The sequence below is a fragment of the Triturus cristatus genome, chromosome 5_1, assembly GCF_964204655.1.
Source record: "Triturus cristatus chromosome 5_1, aTriCri1.1, whole genome shotgun sequence".
Lineage (NCBI taxonomy): Eukaryota > Metazoa > Chordata > Amphibia > Caudata > Salamandridae > Triturus > Triturus cristatus.
Genome location: NC_140587.1, coordinates 741,663,186 through 741,688,932, shown reverse-complemented (window position 1 = coordinate 741,688,932; position 25,747 = coordinate 741,663,186).

The following is a 25,747-nucleotide window of genomic DNA, read 5'->3' as shown; positions in this document are numbered from 1 at the left end:
GTACCATTGGTAAGCAACATTGTTTCGAGGGATCGTGATACTTGATGGTGTCAATAGGGATTAACATACTTTGCAAAGATTTGACTTTTCTAAATGTAATTTGAGGTTTCTCCGGGATAACTTGTCTAATTCCATATCTAGTTTCAGTTAACCCTGATGTTTCTGAGAAATCCTAGTGAGTTTCCTACACTCCATGGAGAATGTTGTAATGAACCTTCTGAGCTCAGCTGCAGTGTAGCTCTCCAGATTGCTGAGCTCAAGCTCCATACTTGCAGGTTGGTTCACAGGCACAGTCAGGCAGAGTGGGAGTGAGTTAGGAAAAAGCAAAAGTGGCCAATCAAGTAGAATTTAAAAAATATGTTGAATCTGTTATACAATTACTTATATGGCATCTTTGTGTCACACAAATCACTGTATAGTGCTGCACAAACACAAGAACTGGATCCCACCACTGAACACCAATGTGAGAAATTGGGTTGTTGTTTGAAGGGGTGTGAGCCCTTTTCAAGCAAGAACCAATTCTTGTCAGAATGAATCGCAAGAGCCACTACATTAACCTGTGCTTAAAACTCTGGTAGCTTGGCATAAAAGCTGTCAGGTTAGTTTAGAGGCAAGGTGTAAAATATTTATGCTGTACCTCAAACTGTAATAAAGTAAAAACAAAGCACTAGAAGAATCCCACAACAAATTAGAAAAATAAAATGTAAAACATTATATGAGACTAAAGCGTCAAAAATCCAATCTGTTGAACTAGAGGTATGCAATTTTAACGATTTTGATTAAAGTATTGCCAAAGAGCACAATCAACTGATGGTATCTGGTCACAATGAACCGAGACAGAGTCACAAATTAAGAGAATGCAGGCTGGCCACAGGACCAAGTTTGGCTGGCTGAGGATTGTACCAAATTTCCTTGGTGTGTGGTCTGTGAGGCACTGCTTTGCGTAGCTCTGAGGCTTTGCAGGGCCTTGCATAATTTTGTGTTGCTTCTGATGAGACTGACAATGGGGTGGCAAGGCTCTGTGCGGCACTCACCATCGATTACAAAGAGATTGGAAGCCATGAGGTGAGGCTTTTTGGGGCTTTGCATCACTTTGCATGTGAAGCTTGCAGCTGTGAGATGTGGCTTTGCAGGGCTTTGCACTGGTTCCAATAAAGCTTACAGTTGCGCTACGAGGCTTTCCAGGACTTCATGTTGTTTTGTGCCAGATTTGCTGGGACCTTCAGTTGGCCAGGAGGAGCTCTTTCTGATGCTAACCAAGTCCCTAAAACCTGGGAAGCACCACTTAGGGAGCAGGAACTCATTCCAGGAGAGGACAGCAGGGTCCAGGCAGATCCAGGCAGGTAAAGTGCAACAGGTCAGCTGGTCAGTTTCAGGGAGGCCATTGGAGCTTGTTGTGTCCCCGTAGAGAACAGGAGGTCAGTCAGCTGACCCTTGGAGCCACTCAGCCAGGGATGAAGGGAGCAAGTCCAGTCTACCTTCTCAGCAAGCAGGACTAGGGCAGCCGGGCAGCAGGGGAACCTTCTTCTGTTGTATCCACAGGTCAAGGAGTGTGCTGAAGAGTGAGTTTGAGGGTCCCCTTTTTATACATGGTGCCCACTTTAAAGTGGAGAAGCTTCTGGAGTTTCCTCCTACAGTGGTGTCTGGTATTTCCTGCATCCCTGTTCAGGTACCAGTCTGTCTGGGGGCACAATAGGCTAGTGTGAAGTCCATTCAGTGTGAGCTGAGTCAGTGCTTTTGAGGTGCAGGTGCGGTAGGTGACAGCTTTGCGCCCCCATCCTACCAGGGAATTCCCATTCTGCCAACATCCAACCCCCTCAGATATAATACTCCTACTCTCTGGGAGGAATATACAATGGCCAACTGCCAACTAGACTTAGTCATGTGACCCAGGAACAGTTTGCAGGCACCAAATGGTTAGGACCAGAAAATGCCAACTTTCCCATTAAAGAAGGTTTTAAATTGCAATTTCTCAAACATCAAACATGACTTTCCTACCTGCTCCCAATCAAAAGTTATCACTTATTAAATGTAATAAGGTAACCGAAAGTTATCCAATGGGAGGGGTTAGCCTTGCAGTAGTGGAAAAGGAATTTGAGAGTTTTTCACTACCAGGACATGGAAAACTTAATAGTACATGGCCAAAATATTTAAATACAATGCACCCTGTCCTCTGGGCTGTTTAGGGCCTATACTAGGTGTGAGTTGTTAGTATTAAAATGGAAGGTTTTGGCCTTCTGAAAGGTTTATTTTTTTAGGTCGACATGGGAGTTTAAAACTGCGCACCGGGGCTGCCATGGCAGGCCTGGGGCGTGTTATAATGGCTTCTTAAGAGGATAGCACATTTAGTGCTGCAAGCCCGCTAGTAGCATTTAATTTACAGGCATTGTGTAACTGTAGCACCACTTTACTAGGGACTTGGGAGTAAATTTAATGTGCTAATCGGGTGTACGCTAATTTTACCATGTTTAAAGGTGAGAGCAAAAATGAATTCAGCAAAACAGGAGTGAAGGCAAAAGGTTGGGGGGAAAACCACCCTGAGGCTGTCAAGTTTAACAAAATCATTGAAAGGAATATCAAGAGGAGTGGTAAGGGGAGACTGTGTGGTCCAGCTGAGGAATGTTGATACTCAGCTGGGGGACCAAGAATAGTTGGGAAGCAAATGCTACAGTGCCCATGAGGTGTCATGGTGGTTATTTCTCTGAATGTTTGGCAAATTTTTATTTTATGCTATACCTATTGGTCAGAATATGATAATATGTAGTGTATAAAAGTAATACTCGTGTGAATCTGGGCTAATCCAGTAGTCGGCACTGGGAAGATCTGCTCCACAGGTCAGGGACAAGCCTCACTTGCACAGCGGCTATCCGTGTAAGCCGCAGGGAGCATCCTGGGCTTGGATTTCTCAGGAAGATTCCTCCTCTCATTCAATGAGGGTCAGCAGCGCCGAGACGCCTCGAGCGCGGTACTTGCTGCAACGCTTCTCCACCTTACTCATCTCTCGACAGCTGGCAGAAGATGCTGCAGGGGCTGCCCTAGACATAGGCTATTCTTCCCCTCATGATGAAGCACCAAGCAGTCGACAGCTCATCTGGGGATTGGCTCCCTCGTTTCCATTGTAAAGTAGTGGACTCTCGGCCCATATACTTGCAAATAAGGAATTCAGACACTGTAGTACAGTACTGGCAAAACTGGGCAAGGGCATGTGCCCCCAGCCCCTTTTATTAGCAGGGTCACCTGACCAGTGACGTCTGTGATGGGTGAGTTCAAAATGTGGGTATAGCACAAGGGTGAACACTAGAACATGTCCAGCAGGACACTATGGGGTCGAGTTTGTGCTATATGAAACCCCCCCCCAAAAAAAAACATGTTAAATCCATCCTGCCAGCTTAGTGAAGACTCACTGGATCCCGCTGCGTTAAGATTTTGAATGGAAAACAAATTAAAAATGGATTGTACCTGCGAAATACTGACCACAAATTTTAATTACTTACAAAGAAGTAAAGGAGACCTGTATTATTTCACAACGGCGGCAGGATCAGCTCTAACTTTCCCACAAGGCCGCAGTCTCAGGTGTCAACATGCATCTCATCACGGCATTCCATTTTGCATGAGGTGTTCCTACTTTGTCAAAAAAAATACTGTATGCCTTTACATGGACAGTTTGTACACTTTGTAAATAAAAACGAAATTACGTTCCCTCTGTGAAAAACAAAATGATACACGAATTTCCAAAATGTTCTTGTCTGATTTTGATGTTATGTTGTTGCAAGTGCATATTGCTGTATGTCATCGCAGTAGTTGCTCGAGGGTGCTTGTAGTCACAAAGTGTATAAAAATATAATTACAGAAAATAGCAAGATGCATGGATTCCTAAAATTGGTACACTCTACAAAGAAAACAGACTTAAGTTGTTTTTATGGTCTCATTTTCTGTGACTTCTTAATTTTTGTTTTATTTCCTCGGGGTTTTATAGAGGGAGAAATTGACCCGAAGGTATTGGAGCGCTTTAAATGAGCACTAGGGGGCAGATCTACAAGGAAGTGCCGCAGCATGGCACCGCAAGCCCTTTGGCTGTTCCACGCTTCAGCACTTCCGAAGCACAGGGATGCGACATATTTACAAGAATATGTCGCATCTCTGTGCTTTCTCCTGCACTGACGCACAAACTGCAGCCATGTGCTGGTGCAGGCACCCTTGTACCATGGTGCAAGGATGCCTGCCGCGTGGGGAGATTGTTTTTGTGCAGGAAGGGGCACCTTCCAGCACAAAAACAATCACTACAGGCATTTTCCTCTTTCAATGCGTGCTGTAGAATGCAGCACGCATTGAGAGAGGAAAAAAAACTAGGAGAAATTAAAACATTTTTCCTCGTTGCGCCTCGCTTTGCCACCTCAAGGGTGCCGTAGCATTCAGACGCATCTCCAGATTTACGATTCCTCGTAAATCTGGAAATGTGTCTGGTTCCATGGGTGTTGCGTGGGAACACCCACAGCAACATCCATGGAACGCCCCTTCAACGCAGAGTGCTGCGTGTAAAGGGCCCATATTTACAAGGAGAGGAAAAGTCACGCAGGGTGGCTTTTCCTGTCCTTGTAAATATGGAGGAGCCCCCTGCGCCACCAGTATGTCACGAAAACTAAATCTGCTCCTAGTTATGTTACAGAAGTACACATTCATTTTTATTGTGGGGGGGGGTAGGCACAGGAAGGTTTGTGTGATGTGGCCAGAATCCCAGGATGCCGAGCTTCATTGCCGAGACTTGAAACCGGCTCCCCAGATCTGAGATGACCGCCCTATCCGGCTAGACCACATCCTCTCCCCGATTGCATGGTTTTAAAATATTTCTCTAATTTCCTCTTTAATTCCACTCCAATAGTGAACCCTAATCACCTTTCTTATGTTGAGCATTCTACATTTTAATTTTCCACACTTCCAATCTATAGGCAGGTAAGGACTCCAACTTTCACCACAATTGTGATGAGGCGTTTGACAACTCGAGGAGATGAATAAGACTGTGGCAGTTTTTGCAATCCTGCCTGTCATCATTAGAGGGGTTAAAGTCATGTCACGACTTAGTACCAAATAGCAAACCTTTGTTTATCATAGCACAGCCGATAGCTTGCTATAAGAACGATTGTGTGTCATCCCTCCAGCTGATATGAAGTAAGGAAACCTTCCGAGAAAAAAGTATATATCTCCGTCAAAGTATTTAGTTTTTATCTTCTTTCTGTTCCAGCAGCATAAAAATCCAACCTTTATAAAAACCACAGGTTACCTCGCTCCGTGTTTGTTTTTACCATCACATTGGCGATGTTATCGTGCGTGGTTATTTGGAAGAGGTTCGCCTGGCGCCCACCCTTTGTCAGTGACAATGCATCTTGTTGTATCCTTCACTCACATCTGTAAATCAGCCGTTTTCGCTCCGGCTCTTCTTCCAGGCCAGTTAGATAGTCCACATCCATTTCCCTCTGTTGGACATCCTTTACTTGTATTACATTTTCTCCAGTCTATAGACAAGGCAAAAACTCCTTCTTTTATCACACTGTGATGTGCATTAGCAGAAATGGAGGACTGAGACGTAAAACTTGTGCAGGCCTCTGCTCTGTTGTCACAGAGAAAGACTAAGGGGCATATTATCAAGAAACGGCGTTGACATTATCTCCGCTTTAGCGGCAGAAAACTGCCGCGAAAGCGGCGATAATAGGCTTGATAATATGCCCTAGAGAATTCCATTGGAAGCCCATGTTCTGGTGTCAACATGGACTTCTATTGGAATTCTCTGCGGCATATTATCAAGCCCAATTTTGCCGCTTTAGCAATAATTTTAACGCCACGCTTGATAATATGCCGCTAAGCTTATTAAGAAGGGTGCGGTATTTATGACAAACGAGAAAAAGTTGTTTTTGGCAGCTTCTTGGCTAGTGGGGAACCTACTGGCAGTAGTACAGCTGCCATTTGGATAGAATGCCAGAAGTGACTCTGCTGGGTGATTCTCACCTGGTGGAGAATTTTCCATCAGTAGACGAACGCATCCCACCACAAATCAGCAGGTGTAGTTACTGCCAGCCATACATCAATCCCCAAATCGCAACCGTAAAGCAATATATAAATATCTGAACATGCATTACACAAAACATCAGAGTGTAAGTGTGACATAAATTGTTCAAAGTAGTCACTAGGTAGGGGCGTAGCCAACAACATTGCCGGCGAAATGGGCTTTCAACAACTGCTGCCTGCCACCCCACCCCCTGATCCGGCATTTTCCTGTGCTGAAACTAACCATCTTCCTTTTAATGAGTCAATAGCTCTTATTTATCAGAGGTTAGAACAACTCTAGTATGAAACCCAAACAAGGCATTTTCCTTATTTGAGTGGGGCTTGTTTGAGAGGAAAGCCCTGTGGCAGCAAGGTGGTGACAACAGCATGTCACACATAGGCTGCCACGACTGCGATATAACAACAGCCCTGCTTACCACTGACCAAGTGGGTCATTGTAAATGAGGACACCAGGATTGTTTTCACCAAAAGCTATGGCCCCGGATGTGGCTCAGTCAATGGTGTACCACTGGAGATTGAGACTTGGTAAGGGGCAGCAGTCTAGCAGGAGTCAACATGGTTGCAAGTGGGTGGACAAGCAATGGGTGCACCTTATTGATGGCGAGCCTCACTCAGAAGGATATGAGGCAGAGAAGCTTGCTTCATATGCCCCCCAGCTCATCCTCATCCTCCTCTTCCCATTTCTCCTGTTAAGGGGTGGCACAGTAACTGAAGATTCTGAAAGCTGTTCTCTCATGGTGGGGACAACCTCCAAAATGAACACTGGTTGCTCACATTCTACATGCCCTCCCGTAGATCGGTACTTGCCTGAGTAGTCTGTGGAATGTGAGGTTGGGTTGGAATGGGCAACCAATCTGCACACAATCCTGAACCTGAAAGAGTTTACAGATGTTCCAACCTGGGAGAATCTGTGGATGTACCCATCACAGCCTGGGACACCTGACAGAGTGGCAGGAAACCACCTGGACTTTTCAGTCCTGATACATCAATACCACCTGTATGTTCCCACGAGACCAGACAATGGGCAAATATAAAAGAACAGATAGTCACAAGGTTTGCTGCTGACTCCCATATGTCCTGGACCATATTGTAACCACAATAAAGGAGACAAGAATGGCATTAGAGGTCAAAATAAACACAGTGGTACTAGATGTTGCCTTGATGTGCTCCAATCAGCACACATCTGCTGAAAAAGGAAAGGAACAGAGAGCACTGGTGTGGCATCTGTTTTTTTAGTTCATTTATTTGCATGAGAACTCAAGCGCATGCTATCTTAAGTCAAATTGGCTTAATTCCCTTTTTAAAGTGACATTTTAATGTATCCTGGGATCACTGTCGCTGTTATTTTCCTTGCTATGATAAACAATCGCAGTCTTTACACTGAAAGACTGAGATTTTCCCATTCACGTTGAATGTGATGTACCTAATCAAGGACAACCTTGTTGTCGCAGACGAAGTTGTATTCTATGTATAAAGTCATGTCACTTGAATAGACTCTGAGAACATCTGAATCTAATGTAGTAGGAGTATGAGAGACTCTTCGAATGTATTTTGTGGTGAAATGTTTCTTCTTGCTTGTTTCCCATCGCTGCGCACTCTGAAAACCATGCATTGGTGTAGTGAATTAATTAAATGATTTGTCTAAAGTCCTTTAAAAAGGCCTGCATTTTCTGGTGGTTAGCTCTCACCCAGTGGCGTCACTAGGGTTGGTGTCACCCGGTGCGGGTAACTCATGGTGTCACCCCCTCACGACTTACCGCATGGACCTCCTCTGCTCCGAGTCCGGCTTCCCCCTCATTTCAGGGCGTGCCTGGCGGTTTAACCAGATTTAACAGGTGGATGCGTTTCTGCCAGGCAGCTCTCCACCATGGTGGAGTCGTGTGACAATGACACCGTAGTTGAGCCTCCCACCCAGGCATGGACATCGGGGGGAGGTGCTCCTACAAGCTATTCCAAATAAAGGTCTCAGATCAATAGCACATAAATGCCCAATAAAGGGCAGCCAAATATAGCCCCCGCCCCCCTTCCTGTACTCTTATAGGAGTGACAGAAGTAAATGGTCGGTCTGAAAAATGATAGCGCCACAGATTCACCCCTTGTGTCGTCTTCACATTTCAAATTACAGATGGCTGCCAGGACACCAGGTCACATGATAGTGAATTTTACAGCACATTTTTCATTACATATTCAAATTGTATCAACTTTCAAAGCACAGTAAATAGTAGATGATGACCTTAAAGAACATCAGGTTACCCACCCAGTCATATGTACCCATAGACATTCTTTCAGAAAGCACCAAAAATAGACACAAGTAGTGAATCAGAGGGAACAAAGTAAAAGTGAGACCAGCCCCCACATGGTGTGTAGCGAGCAAGCGCAGTGAGCAACCACTACTTGGGGGAGTTTGGGGGGTTGAACTTCTCCACCCCAAGAAAATTTGGGAGACAGAAAGGGCAAAACAAAGCATTTTTCAACACATTGATCATTACATATTAGATTGTATTAACTTTTAAAGCATAGTAAATGATTACCTTATAGAGCACCAGGATATCCAGTCATAAATCACAGACATTCCTACAGAGAACACTAAAAAATGAAATGTCGAGCATGAAACATGAATTTAAATATAACCAATTTATTCTTCTACCACCCAAATCTGTGTAGACAGTGAGCGCCCAGCCGTGCCTCAGCAGACAAAGACCCCTATGCCTGTTAACAACAGTGTGATAATGACTCATTAATCAGGTTGTACAGTGGACTACCTGCTAGTCAACAGTTTATTTGGAATTTATAATATCATAGGTTTGGTACTTTATACTGGTGTGGTGTTCCCACTATCCGGCAACATGATATATCAGTGGTCGAAGTGGGGGGAAAAAAGTAGGGGAACTGTGGGTGGAGAATCAGAGGGCAGGAATAACCCAAGGATTGGATCAGTGGCGGAGCCAGAGGTGTGGCCAGAATGCGCAAACATCCCTATTTTTTGTATTTGGTTTGACTGCCCAGTTTAATCAACCAATGGATACACATGATTATTTAAGGTTATAATGAGTTATTGACAGTAAAAATGTATTCACAAAGTGGGATATACTTCTAATCACAGAATGTCCCCAAATACGATAAAAAGCACAAGCCATTTGTCTCCGAGCCATGGAGTTTCTGTCATCAGCACTTCTCCCTTTTCCACAACAGCAGTTCAAACATGAATGGCTAAAAATCCTAGTTTGCAAATGTTTTCTAAATAATAATGGCTCTGCCATATTTGCCTCATAATGCAAGATCTGCAGCATGATCTGACCATTTAAACGAATAAAATGTTTGTAGCTCCAACGTATCAAAAGTTAATAAAAAATGTGACTTGTGTTGCTGCGGAGTAGATGACAGTTAATAGCTCACTGTTCTATGTTAGGATTTTAACTTATAAACTGCAAGTAACAAAAGGATCTCTCTGACAAAAGCAGTAGCCCACTGGCCTATTTACATTATGTGCACCTTGTGATCTGCATGGTACATGTTCTTTGCAGCAGATACATTAACCCTCTGAGCTACCTTTCCATGAGTCAAATTTTTCATTAGACAAAATTCCGATCTCTCTCTACATAGAACATTAATCACCAGAGTCATCATGACATTTTTATTGTTACCGAAAATTACTGGAGGCCAGGAAGGAGGCAGCAAGCACTTTTAAAACCATAATATACTTGCAAAAATGATGCCTCCACCTAAAGTCAGCACCTGCTGCGGTCACAGTGGTTGCGCCACCCTAGAGCTGGCCCTTATCAAGGGTCCTGTGATCTCAGTGACAGGGTCACTGTTGTTCTAGGGTGTGCTGCTTCATAGGCCTGCCCTCAAGACTGGAGGTGAACTTCAGTATGAATAGTGGTGGACAAGCCTTGAAAGTTAACCTACACTTGTCATGCTATGGTCTCCCTGCTGGTGCTACGACACCGGGGCTTCTAATATAAGGTCTAGCATGAGATAGTGCTCTCTCAGTAGAGTGGTCTGATGGACTGGTCATGAAGGCTGAACCTGGTTCCCCAGTTCCAAATTCAGCAGCTCTGGCCATAGTGCCACATCCTCTCCCCCACACTGAACACCATTCTGCCCCACTGAGAAAAACTCACACTGCCTTCAACTACAACCCAATTGTTGCCAGCTATAAACACCTGGATGCGGCTCAATTGAAATTACACACTGGGCAAGAGCAATATGTGGCCTACATTTACAACAAAAAAAAGTGAGAGCATCCTGGAAAAAGCAAACAATCATAGGGGATGCAAAATTTCACAAACCATGTGAAATGTAAGCAGGAACAACATGGTTACCTTAACGTTTTTACACTCACTGTTCAGAAATCAGTGAGTGCTTTTGTCTGAAAAGTTAAGGACATGACTACAGGGCCCTGAATGGACCTATTTCAATGGCCATTGTTTATATCCTTACAAAACCGTAAGCAGTATGGTAAAAAAAGACAACATCCCTAGATGCAGAGCAGCAGTACAAATTTTGTTTTTCAATCCTCACATTGCAGTACCTCCAGGATTGGTGCACTAGTTCCAAGCCCAGGGAAAACAAAGCCAAGACAACAAAAATAGCGCTTCACTGGCAAACTCTGTAAAACTGGCGCTAATGTGTTTGGGTGTGAATACAATAAATCTGGCCAGTTTGCTACCACTCTGTCTTACATTATTTAGTTATTCATTTTTCATATTTTTAAACATTTATTCACGATGCTGCCCTTTGGAATTAAATGTCAGAAAAATACGACATTGATTTCCAGCAAAAGTGATTTTCTTTTTTGGATCCATTTCACAGGGGTGCAAATAAAAGAAAGGATAGGAAAGAGAGTGAGAACCCCGTCTTGCAGGCAGCCACTGTTTTCAGTAAGAGTCAGACTAGAGAAGAACTGCCGCGCTAGCAGGCGAGACTGAGGCCTGAAGTTATTTACAACAAGAAGAGATACACACAGTATAACACCCTTCGAGGGACAGACACGAGCGGAGATCCGCATAACCGCGGCTTGACCACCACCCACCGCCACCTGACCCACATGGCTTAATCAATTGGTGCCGCCCGGTCTGCAGTGCCGGAGAAACACACTCACCTGCTGAGTTGGCAATGGTGGCAGACAGGGGGGGGGGGGAACTACGTCGGTCGGTCGGTGGCTAGCCTTAAGCCTGGCTCCTTAGAATAAAATTAAATTATGGCGGGTGGTCAAACCTGCTGAGACCTCCTCCTCGACCCTCGTGATGCCGACTAGTCACGCGCACTTAGGGCCCAATGCGCATGCGGGATTCCCGGCCTGGGCCGGATTCAAAATTACGATCACTGTGACTGCACCCCTCTAGTGACGATGCCGATGCGCGCAGACGTGGTGGAGGAGGAGACAGTGCGTACTGTGACTGTGCACAGGCACCTCCTCCTCCTGAAAGCAGGTTAGGTTGCGTTGCGCCGCGGTTGCGTTGCTCTGCACAGCCACTGCCACACACACCGGCCCTTTGGTGTCACCCCATGTGAGGGTGTCACCCGGTGCGGTCCGCACCCCCCGCACCCCCCTAGTGACGCCACTGCTCTCACCTTACCCTCTCTGAGATGGTGAATCTATGCTGGATTTTCGGTAGAGTTTTACCGAGTTCTTTTTATATTTTATTATTTAATTACGTATATGTTTATTTGATTGATGGTCCAGCTTATTCATGTATTTCTGTACTTATATTCTTTCAGTAAACTTGTAAACGTTATCCCTTGTCCATTTCCTATTAAGAATGTCTACAGCTTCATTCTAGTGTATGAGATTTAATGAACTAGAGATAGGTCCATTGGGGAGTAGCAAAGTTTGATAGGGACTACATCACTCCCGGTCCAAGTTATTAGAGTGCATTAGGCAAGTAGGATGAGACACAGGTTTGAGCACTGACAGATCTGGTAGCAGAGAACATGACTCCGAGTGGATCTGTCCGGTACTGATTTGACCTAGTCCGATCACTGCTCCTTCGTGGTTCAGGGAGTTTAGCCCTGAGAGTCGAATTGACCCAGCCCGACCCAATCCTAGTTTCTGAAGATCAAGGGGAGATGAGGTGGCTATTTTGGTATCCCAGAAAGAATTACGTATCAATAGAGATTTGCATGTTTGCGGTAATCGAATGAGCAGCGAGATAAAGCAGTACATGTTGGGACTGAAATGCTGTGAAATGTGGTACGAGACCAGAGGTATGTTGTGTGTGTCGAGTGAGTGTGGTATGTAACTAGTATTGTATGATGTTTGTGGATGCTTGAATTTGTTGTGAGTAAGATTGGTGAGGTGAGTCCAGATTGTGGCGATCTTTTGTTATTGTAGGTTGACTTAAGAATTATGGCCGTGTTTTCGTAACGTTGTATATATTTGTCGAAATGTGATCTACAAAAAAGAAAACAATAGAAATGAAAAAAATAATCTAAAGTAAAAACTATTTAATAGTTCTGGCTGACATTGATGAGTGTTCATGAGCCGCGCTTAAACTTGTTTGAAAGGATTATCAGTATTGGCATTTTCAGTGTTTTTGTTGTGAAATGCGGTGGACATATTTTGAATTCAATTATTACATTGCCTCAGTTCTTATACTTATGGGTGCAGTTTTTGACCATTTTTTTCACATTTAAGAACGATAGTGTGAAGTTTAAGTTGTCAAGTTGTTGAAATTGTCTGCTAAGGTGAGGTGTACAGTGAGGTACTATCTGTAACACCAAGTTTGGGACAAAGCATTTCTACTGGGTGAATGTACTAAACAAACTTGGTGGTTGTTCATTTCTTGTTGCACTGGGGTAAACACACTGGGTATGGTAGACTCCAGCAGGTTGAGAATTTGCTACTGGGTGTAAGTGAATAGTATCTTCTGTTTCATGAAAATGTTCTGTTTAGAAGTAGAAGACAAATGTTAACAGTGAGAAAAATAGAACAAGTTCAGGAGAAGCTGCTAGTAGACGGGTGCTCACATCATAAGGTTCCATGTAGGGATTGGGTGGCGACCGCCGTAGCAACACTGCTGTAAGGTGATCTTTGACTGAGATGCACTGGTATTGGCAGGAAAATCGCAAACTCAGTGGTGTAGAGTGTGTGTGAAATTGGAAGAAGGAGTGACTGAGAACATTAATAGAATGGGAAATCCCTTTCTGAAAAAACAGAGAACGATGCAAATAAGGAAGATAAATTTCCACCTGAAGGCACACCAGCTAGGGAAATGGTGTCAAAGTAAGGGTTACACACCTGCATGTGGCTGAGCCAATGGCACAAATACGCAGTGAAGGATGGGAAATTACAGTTTCCACTAAGTGGCTCTTTCCACATACCGAGAATAGTAAGCTTGAGAAGAAGAATGTATTATTTAAGAGCCCAGCCTAGACACCTACATTTCAGGCCTGAATCTCTGGGAACAGGATACAAATGAAAAGCGAAAGTAATTTGCATAAATGGTTCATAGTGTGGCTTATTTGTGAAAAAGCTCACAGGACAATGAGAGGCAAAATAGATGGAGGGTGGGAGTGATTGAAACAACAGGAGCTTACCTTCAGGTGAAGAGTGAAGACACATAGAAGGAAAAACCTATAGATAAAAAGAAACCAATGGATGAGACAAAAGTAGAGAGTGAGGAGGAAGACACCTTCATAGACAAAATCCGCATAGCAGGAATACCCCATATAATGCAGCATCGGCACCAGGTGCGACAGCTTAGACAGCTGCTAAGAACAGTGCTGTCGCCATGACCATTCCAGAAGCTAGTTCACTTTCAAAATACATTGGGACTACCATTTCAAACCCTGTCCAGAGCACAAGACCTATTGCATTAGGTAAGACACAATCATCCGATAACCCAAGTATCGCCCCAATTACCACAATCACTAACACGCCACGTAGTCATACCCACCCGGGTCCATGTTTGCCCCAAAATCCCCATGTGCCTCCGAAATCAATAGGTTTAGTCAGTGTTTAAGGTTCAGGCACTTGATAGAGAGAGGCCTTACGAACTTCTATTACAGGAAGCACCATGTCCAACATGACTCCAAACATCACCCTGCAACACAGAGAACAGACTCCTTGGAGACTTAATTTTCAAAACTGAATACCACGTTTGAAGAGATCATAAAGGGCAATGTAGCATTGGATATCTTGGGACATTATAAGCAGAATTAAATGTTTTATCTGATGAAAGGAAGTGCACAAGGGGCGTATGAGAAAATGGAAAAAGTAGATTACAAATGAGGGTTTGATCTGATGCAAAGGAAGAAATTGCAAAAGAAGGTCAGGACGGTGATGGGTGACAAAGAGTTGAGATTGTTCAAAACAAAGGGATTGAAGGTGGGCATGAAAGAACTAATTGAGAGCATCAGGGAGAAGACTGATGTGGAGAAATTCTGTGAATTGTGGTGTAGTAAGGAAGGGTCAAAGGAAAAATAGAAGACAATTCTACCGAGGATGATGAGGGATAGGTCACGGAGAGAGTAGTAAAGGAAAATTATTTGAGCGAGATTGAGGGAGGAACATACGTACATGTCTCCTGGTCTCAAACAGACCTTTTCCATTTCACAAATGTTCTGCCCAAATTAAGGGTAAATCCTGACAAGTGGTACACCCTGATAGAGCAGATAGTAACCATTTTGAAGGTCTTGTGGGAGGACTTGGATGTGCTCCAGGATTGATGGGCAGAATGCAACAGACCTGTGGATTGGCGGAGACAGGAACATACTAGAGTTAGAAATACGAAAGCACCATCTCCATTGCTTAAAACTAAATATGACACAGTCATTGCTCACCTTAAGACTAAGGTTCCATAAAAGGAAATTAATTGGCTCAAGATTTCCCAAACATCCCAAGAGAACAAAGCATCTGTACATGCATACTTTCTGATATTAATGCAGGTGTATAGGGAGCATAGCAGTCTGAATGACCCACTTGGACATAACATGGGAGTTTATTTTGCCTCCATTGTGCAAGGACTGTGACCTGAAATCAGAGATCAGATCATAAAAGGTGTCCTCTATGGGCAAAGCAAGCCTGTAGAAGAGACATTGCAATATGCAAAGGATTGCAGCAACATGTTAGATGCTAAACGGAGAGGGCTGAAAGAAACGTTTAAGGTGGTCCAGACCCCGTGGCCCAGAACAGAGTTGTAAAGGGGTCACAAACGCTTAGTTGAGGGAGAGACCTCGATCCCAGCGTAGGTTTAAACATGCAAGGTGTCTCCATGTCTTATGGAGGAAACACCCAAGGAATGGGAAGGAGACAGGAAAATATATCTGGAACCAACATAAGTGCTTTAAAGGCCGCATATACAGCAAGGTTGGCCACTGGAAGCGGGATTGCCACTATAATCCTGACCGAGCAATAATTGATGCCCCGGCCTCAAAGGTTGTGATGCAGTAGAACTTCCCCTGTTAACAAAACCCCTAATGAGAACCTCAAGAAGTCCAAAACCAGGTTTTCCCTCAAATCCCCTTGTGACTATACAGATGCAAGGAGGGAATCCCGATATCCCAATTTCCAACCCATTAAACAAGCTCTGCACAGCCCATTTACATCCCAGTCTGCTCTGATCCCCATACTGAGGCTGATGCACACTGATGTCAATGGCCCAGTACCATGGGATGATAAGAGCATGAAAGCCTTCCTGGGGCTCAAAAACTTACTTTGCAGTGCATCCACTGTTATAATTGCAGACTACACCAAGGACTTCATACTGTTTTGCCATGAGCAAGATGTGTGTACTTTATCTGCGTTGACACAGACCCATGGAGAGGTCAAACAACCAGTTGCCTACTTCTCCTCAACTCTTGATCCAGTAGCTGCAGCATTGTCTGGTTGTCTCAAAGCAGTTGCAGCAGTCAGGCTAAGCATTCAGCATACGGAATAATCATGATGGCCCACCCGCTGTTTGTCATGGTGCCCCATTCCATTGAGATTCTCATAATTCACACTCATACTGAACAATAGCTGCTTAACCTGCTTTGAAGATTAAGGGGGATATTATCAAGACCGGCGATAAAATGATCGCCGCTTTAGCGGCAGAAAACTGCCGCTAAAACGGCAATAATGGGCTTGATAATATGCTCTATGGAATTCCAATTGAAGCTCATGTTAGATGTCCTTCACATCTAACATGGGCTTCAATTGGAATTCCATAGAGCATATTATCAAGCCCATTATCGCCGTTTTAGCTGCAGTTTTCTGTCGCTAAAGCGGCGTTAATTTTATCGCCGGTCTTGATAATATGCCCCCAAGTTTCTTTAAAGAGGTGTAATACGCTAAGGGCCAGATGTACGATTCTCTTTTGCAGCCGCACACGGGAGAGCCTCCCGTTTGCGACCACAAAAAGGGTACTGGCATGTACAAATGCTAATTTGCGAGTCACTGAAGGGGCGTTCCTTCCTAATAGCGAGTCACAATGCAATGTACAAATGTTTTGCGACAGCATGAACGGCCGCAAAACACTCGCAGTTTACCACCTACTTCAAGTTGGTGGTATACCACTCGCAAACGGGAAGGGATCCCTAGGGGACCCCTTCCCCTTTGAGAGTATGAGAGAAAATATTTTTAACAGCAGGAAGTGATCCCAGGGACCACTGCCTGCCCTTAAAACAATGAAACTGAAAGGTTTTATTTTTATTTTTTTAATGCATCCTGATTTCCTTTAATGAAAATGCATTGCATTTAAAAAAAAAGGATTGCTTTATTTAAAAGCAGTCCCAGACATGGTGGTCTGCTTACTCCAGCAGGCCACCATCCATGGGAGTGCTAGCCATTCCTAATGGGTGTGCAAATTGTGACAGCCTCATTAATATTCATGAGGTATGCAATTTGCGACCCCATTAGGAATCGTTAACAGTATCTCAGACACTGTTATACATCCCAATTTGCGAGTGGCAAATTGCGAGTTGCAAACGCGATGCAATTTGTGAGTCATAAATTGGTGGATCGTACATCTGACCCTAAACCCTGCTTTATTGCCCACCCAGGAGGAAAGTGAGTTTGATCATAATTGCATAAGTGTCACCGAGTTATGCACAAAGCTGAGACTAGACATATGGGAGACCCCTTCTCGAATCTCACTGGACCATGTTTGTTCATGCCTCTTGGTTATGCTCTAGTTTATGCCTTACACTGTGTAAGCAAGGTCTAAGTATTCAAAGATATGACCAGTACTGCAGCATGTGGCCTAAACGTCCCCTTCATCCCAGACTATTCCTGTATGGGGATATTCACCCAGAAGCACACTGTTTCCAAGCTGAATGTGATTGCTACAGTTAAGTACAGATGCAATACACGTCTATGGCTGGGTTGAATAGAAAAGCTGTGTGTCCCAAGTTGCCCCTGAGATTCTTGGGTGGATGAACAGAAATCCCACTAGCTATTGATTGAGAATAATTGTACATCTATACAGTTTTACAATAGAAACCTTGGGAAAGCTACTTACTGGCTGTGGATATGATGGGAAAGAATTATAGGCATGGAATTTGGGTAGTTGAATAAGATAGTGTAGTGGCTTACTAGCCCAAACTTCTAGAAATAGAAGATTCAAGCTGATACTCTATACCTATCTTCCTCGCACCTACCTCACTTTGTCCAAAGTCCTTGCCAAACTCATTGTGGTTTTGAACAGCCAACTATTGGTCACTCCTGAAGGGTGCCTATTAGACTTGTTTCCATGAACAGGGGCTGGGAAATCACATGAGTAGGTTTGTGGAAGGCACTATTATTGGTCAAACATAGAATAGCTATGGATTGGAAGCTCCACAGGCACCACTGATAACACTATGGAGATCTGATATCATTAGATGGGTCACTCAAAAGGTGATAGAAGGTGAATGCTTGCAATAAGTCTAACCACTCAATCAATCATTCAATCAATCATTTGTAGAGCGCACTACTCACCCGTGAGGGTCTCAAGGCGCTGAGGGGTAGGGGGGCAGCTACTGGTCCAACAGCCAGGTCTTGAGACGACTCTTGAAGGTCTGAAATATCAAATGAGAGTGGATCACTGGTCCTGAAAGAACCAAAGTAAGCATCAACAGTTAATAAACTGTTAAGAAACCCTCAAGCACGTTTTCTGCAAGGTGGTGTTATAGCGGTATGTTCGATTATCCGCTGTGCTTAACAACGTGACAGCATCATCATTGGGTTACTGTGTGCTTCCTCCACCCGGAGGTTCTTGCCTCTGGTTTTTTCAGTAGTGATCATAAAAGGTGTGTGATAAAGGCATCCCAGTGAGTGTAGGTTAAAAAACTCGTAAAACCAGTCAAAAAATGTTTTAATAGGACTGGGTTCGGGTTTGGTTAAAAAATGATTTATGTGCAGAGTTAGACACTTTAGGGTCTGTTGCACTTGGTGAAAGTATTCAAAAAAATGTGGTCGACATGTTTCAGCCCGATCTAGTGCCCCTAAGGGTCAGGTGGGCTTTCTTCAGGACCAAATGTGATAGTGGAGGAATCTAAATATTCATAGGACTCCTTAGGAAGGGTGGAGTGAATAGTCCAACCAGCACGAAAGAGTTCGTTTTGAACCTTGTTTTCTCTAGTTGCGGAAAACCTTCGGGGGTAGGAGGCTAAACCTCGCTCTTGCGCATAGGTGTTGTCGACTTGTTCTGCCGCTGCCTCTTTTTCCCCGGTAAGTTTGCTGATAGTACCGGGTCAGCGTTTTAAAGGGGCAGGGTCGTCACGTGTGCAAATTAGATAACGGGGAGGTAATTAGGAGACTGGTTCTGGTTAAAGCTTGTTTGGAGATGTTATGAGATTTACACATCTATGTCAAAAAATATATATGTTGCTTAACAGGAAAAAACAAGGAAAAATATATGATACATCGGGCGATGCTTGTTGTTCATCTGCTGTCTCAATAAAATTATTGTCTCAATAAAATTGTTGTTCATCTACTGTCTCAATAAAATTATTATAATCATAGTAGCGCACGCCTCGAACTTTGTAGAGATTTTGCCATGTTGCACGCTCAATGTCTCTATAGAGATATAGTCAAATTCATAATAGAGTGGTGCTGCAGTTCTTTCAGGAATGTATTCGAAAACGTTAGTGAAGTGATGGTGTCATAATGTGAGTGCGCTCTCAAGGAGTATTATTTAGTGTGTTATGGTCATACTTGAGAGGATAGTTCTGATCTATCTCATCTTGGTTGGGGTGTACATTCCTCTGCTTTGATATAGTCAATGTACAATTGGCGCATCGTGGTTGTCATTTGTTGATGCTTAACCAAGGTATATTATCATTAAGTCCCTGTATATGGGTGCGAAGCCGGTGGACCCATCTTTGTTCTTTTTCAAAAAGAATTTTCTCGGCGTTGTGATTTTTAACAGTTAGGGCTTCTAGGATGACCCACTGGAGATGGTTAACTGTGTGGCCTTTTTCCAGATAGTGGCTACTCATTTTTGTGGTGCTCTTCTTGCATTTCACATTGCTCCTGTGTTCGCAGAGTCGTTGTTTTGCTTTTCGACAGGTCATTCCGATGTAGCGTAATTGGCAAGGACATGTGATCATATAGATCACATGGGTGGTATTGCAGTTGGTATGTGCTCGGATAGTCCATTTTAAGTCTGGTGAGAGTTGCAGAGTTTTTGTTGCCGTGGTGAGGTGACAAACGGAACACGTGCCACATGGATAATGGCCAGTAACTGGTGTATTACTCCAAAGGCTTAGGGTTGTTTCCAGAGTTGATTTAGGTGGTGGTCTTGTATGTACCAAAATATCCTTTAGATTACGTGTCCGCTTGTTTGAAAACCTCGGTTTTGGCCATTTCAAGGCTCCTGACGTGAGAATCTTCCAATTTTTGTTGACAATTTTCTTTACCTCATTGGACACTGGACTGTAAGTACTGACACAGGTGACTAGGTCTGTCATAGGCTCTTTTACAGTTGTTTCTAAGAGAGCCTCTCTCGGTTGATTTCTTGCCCTCTTTTGACATTTTTTGATGGTTCGGGGGGGGTAATCTCTGTTCTTCAGCTTCTCGCTCAGATCTTGCGCTTGTTCTTTATAATCTTGAGTGGTACTGCAGTTGCGTCTGAGTCGGAGGAACTGACCGTACGGGAGGTTCTCTCTCATTGGGCGCGGTTGGAAGCTGTTAAAGGAGAGTAAACTGTTCTTTGCAGTAGCCTTAAAAAAGGTCTTAGTCTGGATGGTATTATGGTCAATGAAGATGGTGACATCTAGGAAGTCAAGTTCGTTTGGGCTTGATGTGTATGTAAATTTCAGCCATTCGTCTCTGGTGTTCAGCCATTGGTGGAATTCAGTTAATGTTGTTGTGTCACCTTCCCAGATTAACAGGACATCGTCAATATACCTTTTCCAGAAGATGATCTGGTCTATAAAGGGGTTGGTAGGAGTATGTACGAAATTAGCTTTTTTAAGGCTACTGCAAAGAACAGTTTACTCTCCTTTAACAGCTTCCACCCGCGCCCAATGAGAGAGAACCTCCCGTACGGTCAGTTCCTCCGACTCAGACGCAACTGCAGTACCACTCAAGATTATAAAGAACAAGCGCAAGATCTGAGCGAGAAGCTGAAGAACAGAGATTACCCCCCCCGAACCATCAAAAAATGTCAAAAGAGGGCAAGAAATCAACCGAGAGAGGCTCTCTTAGAAACAACTGTAAAAGAGCCTATGACAGACCTAGTCACCTGTGTCAGTACTTACAGTCCAGTGTCCAATGAGGTAAAGAAAATTGTCAACAAAAATTGGAAGATTCTCACGTCAGGAGCCTTGAAATGGCCAAAACCGAGGTTTTCAAACAAGCGGACACGTAATCTAAAGGATATTTTGGTACATACAAGACCACCACCTAAATCAACTCTGGAAACAACCCTAAGCCTTTGGAGTAATACACCAGTTACTGGCCATTATCCATGTGGCACGTGTTCCGTTTGTCACCTCACCACGGCAACAAAAACTCTGCAACTCTCACCAGACTTAAAATGGACTATCCGAGCACATACCAACTGCAATACCACCCATGTGATCTATATGATCACATGTCCTTGCCAATTACGCTACATCGGAATGACCTGTCGAAAAGCAAAACAACGACTCTGCGAACACAGGAGCAATGTGAAATGCAAGAAGAGCACCACAAAAATGAGTAGCCACTATCTGGAAAAAGGCCACACAGTTAACCATCTCCAGTGGGTCATCCTAGAAGCCCTAACTGTTAAAAATCACAACGCCGAGAAAATTCTTTTTGAAAAAGAACAAAGATGGGTCCACCGGCTTCGCACCCATATACAGGGACTTAATGATAATATACCTTGGTTAAGCATCAACAAATGACAACCACGATGCGCCAATTGTACATTGACTATATCAAAGCAGAGGAATGTACACCCCAACCAAGATGAGATAGATCAGAACTATCCTCTCAAGTATGACCATAACACACTAAATAATACTCCTTGAGAGCGCACTCACATTATGACACCATCACTTCACTAACGTTTTCGAATACATTCCTGAAAGAACTGCAGCACCCCTCTATTATGAATTTGACTATATCTCTATAGAGACATTGAGCGTGCAACATGGCAAAATCTCTACAAAGTTCGAGGCGTGCGCTACTATGATTATAATAATTTTATTGAGACAGTAGATGAACAACAATTTTATTGAGACAATAATTTTATTGAGACAGCAGATGAACAACAAGCATCGCCCGATGTATCATATATTTTTCCTTGTTTTTTCCTGTTAAGCAACATATATATTTTTTGACATAGATGTGTAAATCTCATAACATCTCCAAACAAGCTTTAACCAGAACCAGTCTCCTAATTACCTCCCCGTTATCTAATTTGCACACGTGACGACCCTGCCCCTTTAAAACGCTGACCCGGTACTATCAGCAAACTTACCGGGGAAAAAGAGGCAGCGGCAGAACAAGTCGACAACACCTATGCGCAAGAGCAAGGTTTAGCCTCCTACCCCCGAAGGTTTTCCGCAACTAGAGAAAACAAGGTTCAAAACGAACTCTTTCGTGCTGGTTGGACTATTCACTCCACCCTTCCTAAGGAGTCCTATGAATATTTAGATTCCTCCACTATCACATTTGGTCCTGAAGAAAGCCCACCTGACCCTTAGGGGCACTAGATCGGGCTGAAACATGTCGACCACATTTTTTTGAATACTTTCACCAAGTGCAACAGACCCTAAAGTGTCTAACTCTGCACATAAATCATTTTTTAACCAAACCCGAACCCAGTCCTATTAAAACATTTTTTGACTGGTTTTACGAGTTTTTTAACCTACACTCACTGGGATGCCTTTATCACACACCTTTTATGATCACTACTGAAAAAACCAGAGGCAAGAACCTCCGGGTGGAGGAAGCACACAGTAACCCAATGATGATGCTGTCACGTTGTTAAGCACAGCGGATAATCGAACATACCGCTATAACACCACCTTGCAGAAAACGTGCTTGAGGGTTTCTTAACAGTTTATTAACTGTTGATGCTTACTTTGGTTCTTTCAGGACCAGTGATCCACTCTCATTTGATATTTCAGATATTTGTTAAAGAAGCTGAGTGGGTCGCAACTCCTTCTTTCTCCCTCCCCCTGATTCATATACGACTCTTGAAGGTCAGCAGGTCCTGGGACCGATGCAGATGGGTGGCGAGGGTGTTCCATGTCTTTGCGGCGAGGTGGGAGAAAGATCTGCCGCCCGTGGTCGTTCAGCGAATGCGTGGGACAGTGGCGAAGGCGAGGTCGGCGGAGTGGAGCTGGAGGTTCGGGGTGTAGAAGGACAGTCGTTCATTGAGGTATGATGGTCCGGCGTTGTGGAGTGCTTTGTGGGTGTGGGTGAGGAGTTTGAAGGTGATCCTCTTGTTGACCGGGAGCCAATGCAGATCTCTTAGGTGGGTGGTGATGTGGCTGTGGCGAGGGATTCCGAGGATGAGGCATGCGGAGGTGTTCTGTATGCATTGGAGTCTCTTCTGGAGTGTAGTCATGGTTCCTGCATCGAGGGCGTTGCTGTAGTCCAGGCTGCTGCTGACGAGTGCTTGGGTGACTGTTCTCCAGTTTTTGGTGGGGATCCATCTGTAGATTTTGCGGAGCATTCGGAAGGTGTTGAAGCAGGAGGAGGAAACTTTTTTGACTTGCTGGGTCATAGAGAGCGTTGAGTCCAGAATGAAACCTAGATTGGGTGCGTGGTTAGTAGGTGTCGGGGGAGCTCCCAGCGAGGTAGGCCACCAGGAGTCGTCCCATTCGGAGGAGGTGGAGCCGAGGATGAGGATCTCCGTCTTGTCTGAGTTCAGTTTTAGTCGGCTGGTCTTCATCCAGTCTGCGACAGCCTCATTCCCTCGCGGAGGTTGGATTTGGCGATGGCCGGGTCTTTGGTGAGGGATAGGATTAGCTGTGTATCGTCGACGTACGAGACGATATTGAGGTGGTGTGCTCGTACGATGTTGGCGAGCTGTGCCATGTAGATGTTGAAAAGGGTCAGACTGAGGGATGAACCTTGGGGTACGCCGCAGGTGATTGTGGTGGCTTTGGATCGGAATGGGGGAGGCGGACTCTCTGGGTTCTGACGGTGAGATAGGAGGGGATCGAGTCCAGGGTTTTGCCACAGATCCCTGCGTCGTGGAGGCATGTGCACAGGGTGTGGTGTCGAAGTCGGCCGAGAGGACCAGGAGGCAATAGCTTGGGGTTGCACTCAAACCCATTGTTCTTTGCTCACTATGCCACCTAACTATGGAACCAGCCATATTTAAACCAGTCTTGACGCTGATCCTCATAGGAACAGTCCAGCCCACTCTGCCAAGTCAGGTCCTCACTGAACCGGCACTCAAAAAACCCAATACCTGTTTCACCCTAGTTATGTGCTCATCAGCCAGGTACAGCTTAGTTCCAGTGACACAGTGTGAATGGGACCCATGTGTGGGCATACCCATGCCATTTAGCGTTGTACATGTAACACACAAAAGGTGATGGGAGGCTGTTTACAATAAGTCTAACCACTGGCAATAGCTCGGGGTAACACTCCAACTCATCATCGTTCTTTTGCTCACTATGCCATCTCAGTTTGTACCCAGCCATATGCAAATTGGTCTCATGCTCACTGTTTTCCTGTTCTCCCTCCATCAGTTGGCAAAGTAAGATTCAGCTATAGCAGCCCCGGATCTGCCATCCCACCATTCCCCGAGGTGTCTGTAGACCCACTTGAAGAGGTGGATCAATGCCTGCCCTTTTACTGCCTCTCGCAGGTCTCTGTAGATCAATAATATGCAGGCAAGGAGTGGACAAATGGCCACTTCCCCATGTGTTGTTACATCAGCAAAAGCAAGATTGAATATTCACTGTTGTTACGCACCTGCAGTGAATACCAAGATCGAAAATCCAGTATTCATGCAATGCCCTTAACCTGGATCTATGCACTCCATGTATTTAAATGAAAAATACATTGTTGAAATGGCCTGTGAATATTCCTTGTGTCATCATCATCATCCTCATTATTATAATGTTGTTCATCATCAGCGGCATCACTTTTGTCAGCTTAAACTCCATTAATGTGTCAAAAAATTAAATATCTTCTGTGAGCCTGACTCTTGTTAGGAAGCAGTTCAAGTGATACCTGGAATAAATTAACCAGATCTTTTGGAAGCTTTCTGCAGCTCTCCTAAGAAGATGGAACGAAGCGCAGGGTATTCAGTCTGGGTAGGCCTTCGTGGTTACCCAGCCAGGACACTCTTCGGGGCAGTCAAAGGCTTTATAAAATAACATTACTTGTAAAACATCACCACTCTAAAGAAGAGTAACCAACTGTGCCCTTTGTCTCATATGTAATTCCTTCGATGAAAACACAAAAAAGCTGGTGATGTATCTATTGATAAAATATATCATCCTGATATTTTAAGGTGGATATTTTAGTTTATTTCTCTTTTAAATGGGCCATGGAACTGATACTGTAGGAGTGACTCTGCATGGAGCCAGCTAGCGCTCATCCCTCAAACAGGCTGAAGAACACTGCGTAAGATATTGTGGGGTCCTGCAAAGCATCTGAATCCACAACCCCAAGGCTGCCAACCTGGGGTGGCTCCTCCACTAGGGTGGAGTAGCGCCGCTCCACTGCTTTCTCTGAGTGCAAGACAGAAACATAAAATGGTAATAACTACCATTTTATGTTTCTACTTCTCGAACTGCTGAAAAGCAGAACAGAAGGGTTTGGTAGTGGGTTTGCTCTGTGAGCAGGGCTGGGCAGGGGAGGAGTGGTGTGCCCACTCCTGAGCATGCATGACTGGATTGGTCAGCCCCCCGGGGCAGCCAAAACCAGTCATGCGGACTCTGCCCTTTCTCCATGCAGGCTGCAATGCAGCCTACATGGAGAAAATGGCCTCCCCATAAGCCCCTGGCTGGGCAGCATCCCCACCAATCACAACACTGCCATTGCAGTGTTGTGATTGGCTTAGGGGGGGAGGGAGGCTGCCTGCTTCCTGTTCCTGGCAGGAGAGCAGGAGCAGGCGCCGTGCAGGACTGGCACTGAGAAAATGCGGGGTCCGGCCAGCGGACAGGTACGTTTTTTATTGATTTGTATATTAACCCCCCCACACCTCTCCCCGCGCGACCCACCCCGCGATTAATGCCGGCCGCGACTGCTGCCAATGTGCTGGCCAAGGAGCCAAGGTGGCAGAGGAGTTAGTATGCCAGCTCCAGGGGGATCCAGATGAGT